Raw genomic sequence first — 15675 nt, forward strand, 5'->3', positions numbered from 1 at the left:
CATATCTGGTGCATTTATAAAAGCAGCTAAGCCCACCAACGTGGTCTTTACCAAATAAGAAAGACAAAAAAAGCTGCAGCTAAATACTGGAAAACTTCTATATGTCAAAAGCATGCCCCAGAAACAGGCATCCCTTTGCTCCATGGTCTGCCTACAAGAATTGTATGTGCCTTTTCCCAGTGTGTCAGTTCTTTCCACTTCTTTCCAATCTAGCAAGATCCCATAGCTAGGCAGGAAAGCTAACCACTAGTGAGCTCTCTGCTCATCTGAGACACTATATCCAAACAGCAACTGGCCTGGTTACAGTATGGGACCTGAGAGTCACTGCTGCTTCTTACCTCACTGCTTGAGCACACTACAAGAGAGACAAGTGCTTAAATACAACAGAGAAATATTATTAGTTTTCATCACAGTAACTTAAAGAGCCTACATAATGCCCAAATATTGTATATATTACGCAGCCACATGTTTATTATTCTGAACACTCCCTGTATTGACAGCAAGATATATACAGCTTTGCTTAGAGCATTGGCAGGGTATACACACAAATGCCAAATGTGCACCTACAACACTTACTCTAGTCTCCAAAAGAAACCCACTTTTTAAGAAAAGCTACTAGGAGTTTGCTGGTTGGAGAAATTAGACATAGCACCCTTGAAGGGCCGGTATTTATTCATGTTCACATATGCACCTGACTCTTCTTCATCTCTTCTCTGCTCCTTCCACATGATGGAAACACCAAAATTCCTCCACTGTTTCAATTATTTCTACTTTTAGCTTTGAAGTAATACTTCAGGCTTCTATATGAAGATGAACAAATTGGCATCTCACCTTACTGAAACCAGATTTCTCTAATCTTCTGAAGAATTTGTCCCCCCAAGTGTTCTTCAAGCATACCTAATATCTCCTAAAAATCACATTCCCCAGTAAATGCAGTATACAGGGAGACAAATTTATCCCTGGAAGCCAGAAATCAAATGAAGCACGATGAGGATTCAAACAGTAGAAATCCTGCAGGGGAGGCTGGACTGAATCTGAGCAGAAAGATTGTTGTCCATGAAGGTAGAAGGCTGCATGCTGAGCTGCTATGATTCAGTGCTCCATATGACCCACGAATTGCCAAAGAAAACCTCAACTACACAAGAACTTGATAGCAAAACATTCACAAAGATAAGGTTTGCTACAAGGATAACTCAGCTGAGAACCAGCAGGGATTTTTTCCCGCTCCGCAATTAGTGCACTTGTCAGTCTTTGACACCACTGCAGCACTCCACAGCCTGTGTACCTGCAGGAGGCAACAGGGTGGAGAGGAGAATGTCACCAGGTAACACAGACGGCTGAGGGAAACAGTGTGGTAGCCCACCAGCCACTAAGTGGAGCTACTATGTAAGAAAGGTAAAGGAAACTTTTGTTTTGATTCTTAATGCACTTTTGATGCTATTGGAAATGCAGTTTAAATTGCCACTCATAAAGAAAAAAAACTGAAAAGTCAAGGTAATAATCCTGGTTGTCCTGGTCACACATTTCTATACTGTATTACTCAGTGTCGTGATGTACTTAATTAACAGTTGAATGATTTTCCTCTTGGAGGGAATCATTTTATTCCAGTTTCCCAATTCTATGTCCAGTAATTGAGTTATGTTGTGCCCCTCTGTGTCCCTATATAAATGCATGGCCAGGACTATCACTGTTGTGAGAGCTGAAGCTCTTGAGAAGTCGTCTCTGGAAAGCAGTTGTGATTGATGAGTGGAAGGTCATGAGATGAAGCGTTAACTTGAGCTATGGAGTCACTGCTCAGCCACTGAGGTGTTGAAATCCCACAGTGCTTTCTGACCAGAATAGTAACTCTACTACATCTCAGGGATAGGCTGAGTTTTTCCCTGGCTAACACTGTGAAATAATTGAATGGAGCTTATGAGAAAATAATTTTGTTTATCTGTCTTTCCAGCTAATAAAAGGAGAACCTTCTTTCTGTCACTCCCAATGCCAAAAGCACTGTCATCCAAGCCCAGTGCCAAGGAGAGAGCTCTACTATGGCTAAACCTCAGCCCTTGTGATGGTGGGGTGGAAAACCATGAAAGCTATACCTAAATCCACCTGCTGTGAGAGTAGGCTCTTGCAGTTACTCCAGCAGCAGCACGGAGTTTCCTTCACCTTGCTCCCTATATAGCCAATGGACCGCAATCATTTACATCATGCCACCCTGATGCTTGATCCCTTCAGATCTCGGAAGCTCAGCAGGGTCAGGCCTGGTTAGTACTTGGATGGGAGCCCTCCTGGCAACACTGAGGACTGTAGGTTCTAGTCCTGAGGACTTCACTGTCACTGTCCAAGCTCGCTCGGCCATGGCAGATGAACCTTAGGAGTTAAAGGGTGGGGCCAGTTCTGCACACGCTGTGCCTCACCTAAAAAATCCACTGCGCAGCTCGAAGAACACACCCATGTGGGTGGAGCCCTTCCCAAATCTCCGTTCACAAAGTTTAGCCATGATGGTGAGTGCTCATTTGTGCTCATGATACATTTGACAGAGATTTTTTTGCAATGTCGTCCACACAGGGCTGCATTTTAGGGCTATCTTGAAAACTCCACTTTTGCTGAAAATACCATCTATCAAGTGCTATTTCTCAGACTCAGTAATCTGTTATCTCTTGTAGTGGTTCCATACTGCCATAAGAAGCTTGACGGTTTTGCCTAAACATCAAAGAACTGGAAAACTTGCCTCCATTCACCACAGCCATCACTGATGTCATAATAGTCAAAAGTTTCTTACCACGACAATGAAATGCATTCTTAAAAGTGGCCATAGTGTCATAGCAGACCCCATCTCTTGTCTAGAATAGGCAAAGACCTCTGATTCTCATGGAAAACTCTGTCTCTAGTATTTACAGAGGAAAAAGTAAGTCATAAGGAAAACTGTGATTATCTAATGTAGGGGATGCAGTACTTGAGGAGAAGCTGGAATTCATGTATGGTGAGGACACTTAGAAACAACTCATCCAGATACACTGAATGGAAGGAATAATAAGCAGAGTCACACATGGGCCTAGTTCAAAGCACAATTATATCAGTTAGTGCTCCAAACTCATTGCACAGTAAAGACAATCTCAAGGATCGTGGCCATTACCTCTTCTCAGGAATAAGCTGAAAGTGTGTCACCTTCTACCACAGGAAGAAGATGAGCCTGATTCAGCATTAAGGATGAAATTAAGGTAGACTGTTGCATCAGAAACTCAGTTCTTTCTGCAGAATTCAATTCTAAACCGAATATTTGGAGATGTGAGTCTAGCTGTTTATCATGGGATCTTTGCTTAGCCATGCAATAATACTTTGTGATTTCCATATGCAGTAGCCCATGACAAGGCACTCAAATCATTTGGCCAAAGAACATCTGCCATGCATGTCGACGGACAGAAATGCAAAATACATGCCCTCTCCTTATTTCCAGTTAATGTGGGAACATGAAGAGAGTTCATGAAATACTTTCCTGAATATATTTCCAAATTTTGGGATTGGACTTTACTGTAATGCCCAAAGGAATATGCTTTTCTGTAATTATGCATTGCTCCAATAATACCATAATATTTATAAAAGCCCTAACTGAAATTAGTAGATAGTTCATTGAAACTAATGTCTATCCAAAGCTATTGTAATACAGTCTTCCACTGATTAACTGCACAGAGCAAGACTTTTGACTTTTAAGATCTTGAATACGCCCCTGCAGTACCGCCATCAGTTCCACGAGATCCTAGCAATTTGGTTCATGAAAGGTGGTGAAGTTAAAAGCTTCTTTCATCAAGATAGTTCTGTTAAAATTAAGTCATGTCATTCCCAAGCTTAAAAAAAAAAAGATATTCCTCAATAAAGCTTTGCAATCTTTTCAAATACTGGAAGGTCACTTATGTTTTCAAGGCCGTTTAGCAAGGTCAGGTTGTAATGAGCTGCAACTACTTTATTTGTGATTTGTGGCTCTGAGGGATTAATTGTCCCCACTCTGTCTCATCCACAATCTAAGACCGAATTGTCAAAATGATCCATGGCTTTCGTCCCCAGGCCCATGGTTTCATTATTAAGGTACGTTCTAATCGATAGTAGCATTTTTAACATTTTGCCCCTTACGTTTTATCAATCCTTATTATCTAATGACCAATACTGAACTGGCACAAGGTTTTTCAGAAACACACTGACAGATTACAACAGGCAGTCACATGCATTTGTAATTAGACTTCATTACCATTATAAGTGCTGAATGGGAGCAGAACAGAAAGGCAGAAGGAATGCACCTAGTTCACAGAGTTTGTCCCATGTCTTAGAGCCCCTGCATGAGCCTATCTTAATTTAACATTAAACAAAAAATAACCTCTCCAACAGTTACAAGAATTTGGGATCATTTTCAGGTTAGTATGTTCAATTTATTCCACTCCACTGTCCCAAATAGTATCAGAAGCTTAGAGAACTAACCAGCCATCTAGAAATTATGAAGTTTTGATTTGACAGAGAAAACATCCACTGCAAAACAAAGCAAGTCTGTTATATTTCACATTCTTAAAATTTGATTACTTGAATTACTTTGATACTTTGTCACATTTTATACTGTCCTTACATTGATGAAGCAAATATGAACATTAATTTTCTTCTTCATCTCTGCTGGAAACTGGAGATATGACAGATAACACTGCATCTCCTTGTCTAAAATCACTACTGGTTCACAAAGAAAGCTGAGGGGACAGATCCTCAGATGGCGTAAGCTGGCCTAGTTCCACTTAAGTGAATGGAAATACACTCATTTCCATGTGATGAACATCTGGCCCAATAGTGGTCATTAACAGAATATTGCCCAAGAGTAACATTTTCCAGGCTACAGAAAAGCTGAAATAGTTATTTTAAATTCCATAGCATTCATTCTCTCTCCTTTTCTGTAAGAGAGTCCTGGGCTGTCTAATGAAATGGCATGCTCTGGCCTCCTGGTTTTCTTATTCAGGGAACGTGGCCTCCTTTCCAACCTGACCTTGTCAAAGCAAACAGCTTTCATCTCTGGACAGAACGTAAAACTGCAGGCTACACACAAACACATACAAGAGTTTCATTTGGAACTAAATGTGACACTTTGCATTTCTTTGGCAAATCCAGAGTATACAGTGACTTAGCACTGCAGCTAAATATGGTAACATTTAGGAAAAAAAATTAGATCCAAAATGAGTTTTCAAACAAGTCTGAATGGCACACTAATTTGTCAGTTTTTGAAAACACAAAATTATTGCTGACTTCAGTAAGCCTAGAATATTATTTCTGAAGTCTTCAAATTTGATATTTTTGTGAGGGTCTGATTTGTTTGCTTTCTAATCCTTATGCTTTCTAATCCTCATGATAATTTTAGAGCCTATTATTGTATTTCCCTTTTCCAAAGAACTTTTAGAGATGGTTGGAAAGAAAATGTCCTAAACAAACTTAGCCCACACATACCCAAACCAGGGGAAGCGGCTGTCACAACTCCTTGATCTCAGCAGAGATTTAGTCGTGATTTCTAATACTTGTGTCTTAAAGGCCAATGTAATCAGTTCATTGCTGATCAATGTAAGCAAGAAAGAATTGCTATAAAGACTTGAATGACATAGTTTGACTGGCATCTCATTTACTATCACAGGTCAGGACTACCTAAAAGAATATGATCACTATTTTTCAGCTATCCTAACACATTCCTGAATAAATAACTGCTGCAAACAGACTATTTCCAAGGCCTAACAGTGTTTTCTTTAAAATGATGGACCATAGAGGCATCAGCTAAAGCAAATGGGCACATTTCTGCCTATAGCAATTCCAACTTTTAAATGATACTGCAATTTTATGAAGTTTTGCTCTTAAAAATCTGTCCTGTTTGTACTATACATTAGTATGAGCTCATTTTCTAGACTTAAGTTGAAACATTATATATATAGAATAGTATATATGACCATATGAATACATACTTAAACCTTTTGAAACACACAGTGATGTCTTACAAAAAGTTCCTGTGTTGAAGGCCTGATAGTTTGACCTTATGCTGACCCATTCTTGATGAAGACAATTCCAGTAGGAAACATCTAATTTCACAGAATCATAGAATAGTTTTGATTGCAAGAGTCCTTAAAGACCATTGAGCTCCATCCCCTCTGCCATAGGCAGGATGATACCCACTAGATCAGGTTGTCCTGTGCCCCATCTAACCTGGCATTGAACACTCCCTTTGACTGGACAAGAAGAAAGAGGCTGATCATTTTCCTGGAGAACACAGCAACTCTGCTCTCTTCTCACAATTATTATCAGAAAAGTCCAACAAATTAGAAATATGCATTTATGTAATGTAAGCAAATTTCTCTGCATTACAGAAAAGGTCATAAACACTTTCCAGTGCTAAGATTCTCTATGCCCCACCCCCTCAGTTAAATGCTGAGGTGCCAGGTCTTCTCCAATGACACTAACATATTTCACAACTCACTCTATGCCTGTGGATGAGGGAATTGATCCTCCCTTATTACAAACAGCAAAGGTGGTCAAAAGCATTACCCAGTACTAGATTCTATTTGTCAGTTAGCACTTAGAGGTCATTAAATGTCTAAAACTCCTATTTTGAAAGGATTTACTGTTCTGCCCAGCGAAAAACTTGCTTCTGTTCTATATTGCCAGTGTTTGCCCATTTCCATTTTTCTAATTATAGGCAGTCCTATTACATTTCAGCTATTTGAGTTCTTCATTTAAGATCATGGCAATGTGCAGAAAAAGATTGTAGTACCTGCAGTAGCAACCTTATACAGAAATTATACAATGATGATCAAGAAAAATGTTGCACTAACTCAACTTTGCATCCAAACTTTTTCCCTGAATAGTTATTGGTGGGGATTTTTTCAAAGTTCACTTGGAAATAAATTTTAGAGACATGCTAATGTCTAATCCAATAAGATGGGGAGAGGGATTTAAAGAAAGTAAAACCAAGGTAAGTTGTGTTTTATTTCAAACAAAACATGTTTGGTAAGTTAATAATACTAGAAACTGACTTTATAATGCATTCCCTTTATAAGGCACAAAAGAAAATGCTCTACAGAGATCACCATCCATCGCAGCTGGCAATGAGAGTTTCAAAGACTATTTTGGGTAAAGATAACCAAGTGTACTGACAAAGATGTCTGTCTCAAAGAGGTTATTTGCTAAGCACAGAAAGTTTGTATCCATGCAGTAAGGTGATTTGTATTAGTCCTTATAAATTCACCTCAGCCTCCCAGGTTCTGTATCCAAATAGATGTATCAGCTTTTACACTTGCAGGATTTCCTTAATATTACCATGACAGGGCAAGGGACAATAAGTACACTTTGCACCTGAAGTAAAGCACTAACGTTAATGTACTCCTAAAGAAAATTATTAAAATACAACAGCCCTCATTTTAATACTGCCTTCACTAGAACAACTAACATAAGGAGCTGTATGTCTTTCACATCCTGTGTTGTTTCTTCAAGAAAATTTCCATTGTGTTTGCTCGAGTCACTGTCTCTTATTAACAGAACTTGAGATCAACAAGAACAAGGTAATTAGGCCAGCAGCCATGCCATATCCAATTTTTCCAGGGTAACCTTGTCAAGTCTGAGCATTCAATTTCTACAGCCAGAATACTCTTCCTTCTAAATATTAGGCATTATGCTTTGCTATAACTGATGGAGATAAACACACTTAAACAAGGAAAGAATTTCAAAAGGAATTTAGGGGAAAATAATCACATGCTTTCACTGAATGCACACAGAAGAATTAGAAAATATTCTATCACCAGAACATTTGGATAACACAAAAATAAAAAATAAAAAATAAAAAAGGAATTTTCTGGTGAATCCAACAGTGAGGAGTATTTTCTCAAAATGATGAATATTCTAACTCCTGGAGGGTCCATGACAAAAAATATTTGCCTAGTGATGTCATAGGCTTCTTAACAAACTAATCATGTCATCAATCCTGTGAGGGCAAAAATTACCATGCCCTTGCATTAAGTGAGCTTCTAAGAGAGTTACTCAAACCAACCTTTCAACAATCTGAAAAATTTCATTGGATGTCAGGCCCTGAAACATCTATTAAATCCTATACAAATAGATATTATTTTCAAAGAATAATAATGCTGTGATTATTCTGGATTTGAACCCAGGAAGATGTTCTCTAAAACTCAAAATATAGATTATTTTCTGATCATGACAGTCCTGGAAAAAAGCCTTCAAGACTGCCACTGTGTTGAAAATTAGAGAAGTTAGGAAGGCTTCACTATATGTTTCCATATAAACATTTTTCAAGTTAGTTACCTTACACTGTAAGTGAACTGAGTCAAAAATAAGTATATAAAATTACTTGCTAGCCATTCCAATCTAGGAAAGACTATCCTTGATTGTTTGTTAAGGGAATATGTTTTTCTCTATTCCTGAAAGCATTATCCTATTCTCCCAATTTCACTTGCATTATATGCAATGTTCCGGTTTCAATAGTCTTACCTGCCTCCAGATTGCAATTGCTAACAGTTACAGAAGTACAGGGAAGTTTGCCCTTTTACAGCATTAATATACTCAGTTCTATTCAGTTTTGTTCATCTTTCTGATGAAGGATTTTTCCTATTAATTAAGAAGGCCTTGTGTGTGATAAGAAATAGATTCAATAACAGAAATCAGAGAGCCCAAGTTCATTTCAGCAGGTTTGCTATGTGGTCAAAAGTTGCCTTAATAATAATATTATCACACACCTGTGTTAAAGTCAAGCTTTAATCAGTTCTTAAAGCCTTTACACAGAAGATTCTGAACTCTATTCTAGTTCTCTTTGTGGCTACTCATTTTCATTGAAGGGAGATTACAGCAGTGAAGAACAGTCTTCAAAGATTTTTTAGGATTTAACACACGGCTAATTGAAAAGCAAATGTAGATGAAGCAGCCCACTGTATGGAGACAATTCTGTTGAGCATTTTTAATAAGGCAAGACCTCCTCACTGATGGCCAAGACCTCTTTTGTCAATACACTTGTACACACAAGATGGATTAGCAACACACATGCAACTGCCAGCACGTGCTCAAAACTACCTGACTTCTGAGTTGTTTGAAGAGGGATACAGTGTATTATACAACATGCTTGGCTACATTTAAATGTACAAAAGTTCATTGATGTTGCCTGTTCAGAGATCCTACCGCTATTACTGAAGTCAGCACACAAATCCAGTTCAGAGCATGAAGGATGCCTTCTATGCACTTCCCTCTTGTTTTCTTGGTAAATTACAGGCAGCTAACTCATACACATGTCTCTCAATAACAGAGCATTTGGCATGGTAAGTTGTATTGGGAAATGTTTAAATAAGAAGGGACTCAGTTTGTGGACATACAAGAAAGAGAAGGTGCAAAAAGTTACAAAAGTTTAAGCTTCCTTCCCATATATCTGCTTAGTCTTTTTTTTTTTCTAAATCCACTCGAACATTTAAGATTTGGGACAATCTATGTAATATTTTTAGTATTTGTCAAAACATGAAAAAAGCCCAATTAAAAAAAACAGGTAAAGGCAGGTTACAGGTGTGTTGAACTATTGAGCCACTTTGCCCCATCTGTGACTGAAGAAAATTTAGAGCAGTTTGTAACCGGAAAACATCAGCTCAGGTATGAATTCACTGAGCCAGTATGACCTTGAGCACAAAGTTCCAATTATTATATGTTTGGCAGGTTCTCTGAGCAACAGAAAATAGAAATCATAGATACTACTGGGACTTCTCCATCCTTCCACATCTGGGGATTTCTGGAAGAAGTGAAAAACCCTCTTGGTCCTGTTATACTCAAATTGGTGTGTATTTACAGTAGTTCAACATGAAAAGTATCCAGGCTGAATGTGTTTCATCACAGTATAGGTGAATGCTCAGGGCAATTCCTTCTTACGCAATGGTCTTCTGATTGATCTTGTTTTTCTAATTTGTAAGCTACACACAACTATGTTTTCCCCTAAATATTTTCATAACATTGTATCCTTCCTGGATTAGCTCCCTTAATAGCAAGTGTTTTGTATAAAACAGCACCACCATTCATTCTCATATCCTTCTCAATTTTTTACTTTTTAAATTTAAATAAATATGTTTTCTGAAATATGGCAAGGATTTTGATTACAAATGTAGCTAGATCTTCAGTCTCAGATGTTTTCTCCAAGACCAACATACTTTGCTAGCCTTTCAAAACCTCCTTCTTCTAATCAGTTCCACTGTACTTACTGGACTAGCAGTGTAGCCACTACCTAACTACACTCTGCAACACTACAAATGGTGAAGGGAAATTTGGACAACACATAATAGACAGCCTTTTGCTTCTGAAGAAGTTCCACAGCAACTTCTACCATTCAATGGAATAAAATATACCTTCATTTTTAGGATTCTGCAGAGGGAAAAACAAACAGAAAACCTCAGATTGCCTTTTTTTTTTTCTTTTTTTCCAATTAAAATAAATCTACCTGCTACCAGTGAAACTAAAAAGAAAATAAACCCCAAAAATAATCTTTGGGGTCATTCTGCTTGAGGACCTCCAAAACTTCCTTGACCTTCTCAATTCCCTCCAGAAACAGCCCCACAGGAGCATCTCCAACAGAGCTGTTATTCAACACTAGTATAGGCTGGCAGAGCCTGTCCTTATTAACAAATGGTGAGATTCATCTAACCTAGCTTTAGACATCAAAAGGTTAGACATTTAATTCTGAGTTTGTCACTGTAGGCTTTTCTACACTCAATGGAGAGAAACAGGCATCTCCAGGGGGCAAGTTGTCTGACCTGCCTATTTTAGGCTGAGATGAATCACTCTCTGAAGGTGTCCATTTTCCTCAATTGACTGTAAAGTGAATCTAGGGTGACTTCTCCAGCCTTTGAGATCTACATTTCAGATATCTTGGTGAAGACATCTGAATTTTACCCACAAATTTAAGAGCTCAAACCCAGCATCTCTGACAAATTAGCAGTTACACATCTGTTCACTGACTCTAAAATTTTCATACCGAACTTTCAGATTATATTCCAGTTCACTTTCACAATCCTGTCTCTTTCAGAAACAACATCTTTGTTTTAATCAGTCATATTTTCAAGATGGAAAGTTGACACAATAAAAAACAATTAAAAGGAAAAATGAGTTTGACTTTGCTGCAGTGATTACTCTTGGGTTTCTTCCGTCCTATTCAGAGCTGACTTCCACCAGATAATTGTTCTGAATCCATCAGTGCAGCACTTTCAGTCCAAGTACTTTAGTTACTATAAGCTAGAATCCAATAAACATCTTTAAGCAGTAACTACAATTTTCTGCCAAAGTCCTATATGAAATTTCAATTTTTAGTGTTAAGCCTTCATAATTTCATAGTAGCAAACAAATAAAGAACAGGGCAAAGACAGAAACATTTCCATACATCTCCATTTAATAACAGAGACCTTCCTAGCTGTGCACTTTCCCCATGGGATACACTAATTTTACAGATTCAGAAAGGTCCTTTCAATTATTATTTTTGGACAGATGATCCATTAAAGCAATACTCACCATTAGCACCATACTCAGGGATGTAATCTATACCTTAAGGCTAAATGAACCCTCAGATAGAATCTAATCCATGATCCATCAGCATTTAACTTCAATGACAGTCCTATATGTTTTTCTTTTAATGACCATTTCTTACCAGATATGTCTTTCTCCGCCGATGTGTTCCCTTCTCTTTCTCACCAGATCTGAACTAATGTTGTTTCTGTAAGACATAAAACCAAAACGTTCCGTTAAGTATTAAATTGCTACCTTGTTTCTGTACGTTTGGGGTATTTTTTCTTGCTTTTTTAAAAAAAGTTGAAGCTAATGAAATAACTGTTAGAATAGCAGTTAAAATTATATATAAGAAAAACCAAGGGAAAAGTAAGATAAAATACTCTATTTACTAGTAATGAAAGCTCCTTTATAATCTTGTCAATTTTTAATATATCACAACTATTATCACTAAATAAAAGAAAATAAGTTTTGGGACGTGATCAGCTAAAACCACCAAAAAATTTATCAGCTTCATTCAACTCTATCAATTTATTTCAGTCTGCCTAATCTACAACATCACTCTATACTGTGTTGCTACAGTGCAATGTATTTGTTCAAAAATGCACCTACAGGAGTCAGTCAAGTTATTAGGGATCTGATTACTGATCTTCTTGCTGCTGACCTGGGGAAGATTCTCCTCTCCTGCTCATGCAGAAGCAGAATTTGGCAGGCTGTGAGTAGTGCTGGTTCTAGACATCTAACTAGCACTGGAACTATCATCTACCAATTCCTACTCGCCTCCTGAATTTTAGCACTTTTTGAACGCTATTGTGCTTAACTACCTGCAACTAGATGCTACTCTTAACAGTACTTTCAGGGAAGCACTCTGCAACTTTTTTTTTCCATGGTTCATAACAATAGGAAAGTAGTTAAAGCATAGGCTTAGCTAAAGTCCATGGCTGATCTGAAACATGAGTAGCAATGTTTTACTCAACAACAGATACACCAGATACTCTACAGACAGATCTAAACCACAAATCACTAACAATTCATTTCCTATGCAAACGTTATATTCAGCTGGCTGCAAAGGGGAAACACTACAATTAGAACGCCAGTGAGAACAAAAATAAACTTCATTTACTTGGATAGCAAAAACATCACTAGTTACATAGAAGACAGTGCTGTCAAGCACTGCCCCTCCCTGAGAAGGAGGTACAGCAATCACTCATTGTCAAGGTGGTACCCGTACTAACCCTGAGTAGCAGGGTCTGGCCACTCCCCAAAGAAATTAGGCACTGTATTGCCTATTTTGTGGATCCTGTAGAGTAATAATCTCTGTGCTCCTTAACAGACCTGCGGGCCGTATTCAACATATACGAAACTTTAGATGATCAAGCCTGAAAGGGCCCCTGTTCACAACAGATCAAGGTCTGAAGAACTCATACCTGAAGCCTTACAATGCTTTGACCTCTCGTAGATCTTGCAAATACACTTAAATACAAATTTGATTCTTCACTGTATCTTAAAGGACCATCCCTGCCTTTTGGGATTGCAAATTTGAAAGAGCCAAAAAAACAGGCAGAAGCTGAAACCTTTTGCCCAGTAAGAGTCCTGTAGGCTAAGTTTGGCAGGGATCAGGACTAGCAGCCATGTAACAGTTACAAGGCTGTACCTGTACAGTCCACAGCAACCTAAAGTAGAGAGGAAGTGTATACTGATTGATATTACCTAATTAAAGTTAACAACTGAACTTGGCAAAAACACTCCTTTGTCTGAAGGTCCCTTGTTCCTACACAAGAGCAAATCCCTCAGATTTGCTCTGTATCCTGAAGAAGGTGTTACATTCTCTAAGCACTAATGCACCGTCAAATATTTCTTCTTAAAAATCAGCAACTATTTTATTCATAGCTTTATTTTTATAGCTGAGTTTAGGTTTGATTCCCCTTCATATTCTCATTACAATAGCAGCTAATGGCCTACAAATTGCAATTTAAGAAACAAAAAACAAACAGAAATCTATTATGTTTGCATTATACACAGAAAAAAAAGGTTACATTTCTAGAGGATGGGGGCAAGATGCAAGGATTGCTTTTCAAATGCAGTGAGAATAGTAATATTTCTGCCATTATGCTGAGACCTTTCACAGCAGGACAAGTTTTTATTACCAAGATATAAAGTTCCAAGAAAATAGATTTATAGGGGGCATGGTAACACTAATCAGAAACCCTTATGAGTGTCCATCGAGCACAACTTACAGGCATTGAATGAGTTCATAAAATTTATCATGAGCCTTTGGAAACGTTTACCTACATGCTACTGGTTTGGTTAGTCAAATTATAGGAGCAGGTTTTTAATATAACCTTGTAAATCTCTTTGTTTTGGGTTACCGAGGAGAGAAAAGAGGAGGCAATATCTGCCCAGGTATACATGTCCTATAAATCACACCACTTAGAACACTGTCTCTCATACTAAAATAAAATGCTATGATATAAAATTAATAGTGACTCAGAGAGAACGCATTTTCCAATGAGTTGGGAGGTACTGGCACAAACGAACCAATGGTCTCCAACAAATTTCTAAAAGAAAAAGGTCAAAAGCAGTTTGTCCCTAGTCCCCCCTCCTCTCCTAGTCTAAATTGCTTTCAAATTTGGCAATACCTCAACAAAAATAAAATTTGGCCCCACTGAGACCAATAATGAAGTTTCCACTGCATTTGCTGGAGACAGGATTTCATTTTTGGATAGCAGAATATCATCTTAAATCAAGTTTGGTCCCTTTTGCTCAAGTGTGAGATCAAGCATGTTTATAAAGCAATGACCGCAGGATTCCTGGAACGGACATGTTCCATGCTAAGATTTTCCTGTGCATGCTCAGCAAAGTGAGATATCTGTTTTAGACATTCTGCAATCTAAAACCAACATCTGCAGATATTTATGTTCAAACTGCCCTATTAAAGAAAAAAGCACCTGATAGGAATAACTACTGCACTAGGTGGGTGGAAGCTGTTCCCAAATGGAGTAGAAAAGACCATCTATATTGTTCTGCTGTTCAGAGTTGATAAGAACCCTCCAGTATAAAACATTTGTATTTGTTTTACTGAATAATTTTCAGTCCTAAAATGTTATTAAAGTAGGAATTTTACTTAATATGAATATATGCAAAATACAACATTTTTTCATGCAAAATATATTCACTTATATTGCTTAGGAGAATGACAAGATATTATTATGGACTATCAACTCTAGAATTCTGCTCCACAGAGTATACAAAACACTTAACATCAGAGAAACAAACCCCCATACAGTTCATACATCACCAGTGTTAATTATGCAATGTTGCACAAGAAGGTTAAAAAAATTTCCATCCCTGAATCTTTCAATTTGCTTTTTTTAAGCATTAAGTATTTCACCCTACTTTTTAGCATGCACAACTAGAAATAATTTTGCAATGCTATCATGTATGTTCAATAGAAATGTAAATATATAAAATTCCTATTTCTAAACAGTAACTCAGGCTGATATTTACTAAATAATACTTGTAATAGACTGCAAACAGAAAATGTATGAAACACATATTTTTAAAACAATTCCAGGAAAATATCATGTCCTGTAGCTTTGAAGGGAGTAGATGAGACACTGAGTTTCTCCTACAGAGGTGTAATTCTAACATCCAGGTAGAAGATAGTTGAGATAGCTGCCTCCCTCATTCTTAATAAGCAGACCTGGCATCTTCAGAACTTGACCAAAAGAGGTATCAGTGACTATTAGATCTGAAAGAAATCAACATAGTCTTTTACAAAGATCTGTTGTTAACCAGCTTCAATGACTTTCCAGGCAGCCTACCTGTTTTGTTTGCAGCTTTAATACACTGGTGGCTACTTATGCAAAAAAGGCAAAAACTAATTAAATTTGTTTATGTATGTTATCGTGTGGAGCACTCATTTCCAGACATCAAGCTATGAATCATTAAATAACTGCTAAATTGGTCTCCTGGGATAGATCATGGCTCAAAGTTGGGCAGGCCCCCATCCCACCAAAGCCAGGTGTGCTCTGCAGTAAGCAGGCATTAAAACTGCTTTAAAGGCCATGATTTGGGTACACAGCCAGGTCTCACACTGTGAGGTGAGTGGTAGGAAATCATGAAAACAGTGACAGCCCTCCTGTC

The 15675-nt window shown here is 37.8% G+C and overlaps 1 long non-coding RNA gene across 1 annotated transcript in view; it reads right to left on the minus strand.

Annotated features, from left to right (window-relative positions):
• Nucleotides 1–11739, minus strand: part of LOC139673712 (uncharacterized) — a 170341-nt gene extending 158602 nt beyond the window's left edge. The window contains exon 1 of the long non-coding RNA XR_011698183.1: nucleotides 11672–11739. This is a non-coding gene — a long non-coding RNA (uncharacterized lncRNA). The remainder of the gene's footprint in view (nucleotides 1–11671) is intronic.
• Nucleotides 11740–15675: the final 3936 nt, after the last annotated feature.

This window comes from Pithys albifrons, chromosome 6, assembly GCF_047495875.1.
Source record: "Pithys albifrons albifrons isolate INPA30051 chromosome 6, PitAlb_v1, whole genome shotgun sequence".
Lineage (NCBI taxonomy): Eukaryota > Metazoa > Chordata > Aves > Passeriformes > Thamnophilidae > Pithys > Pithys albifrons.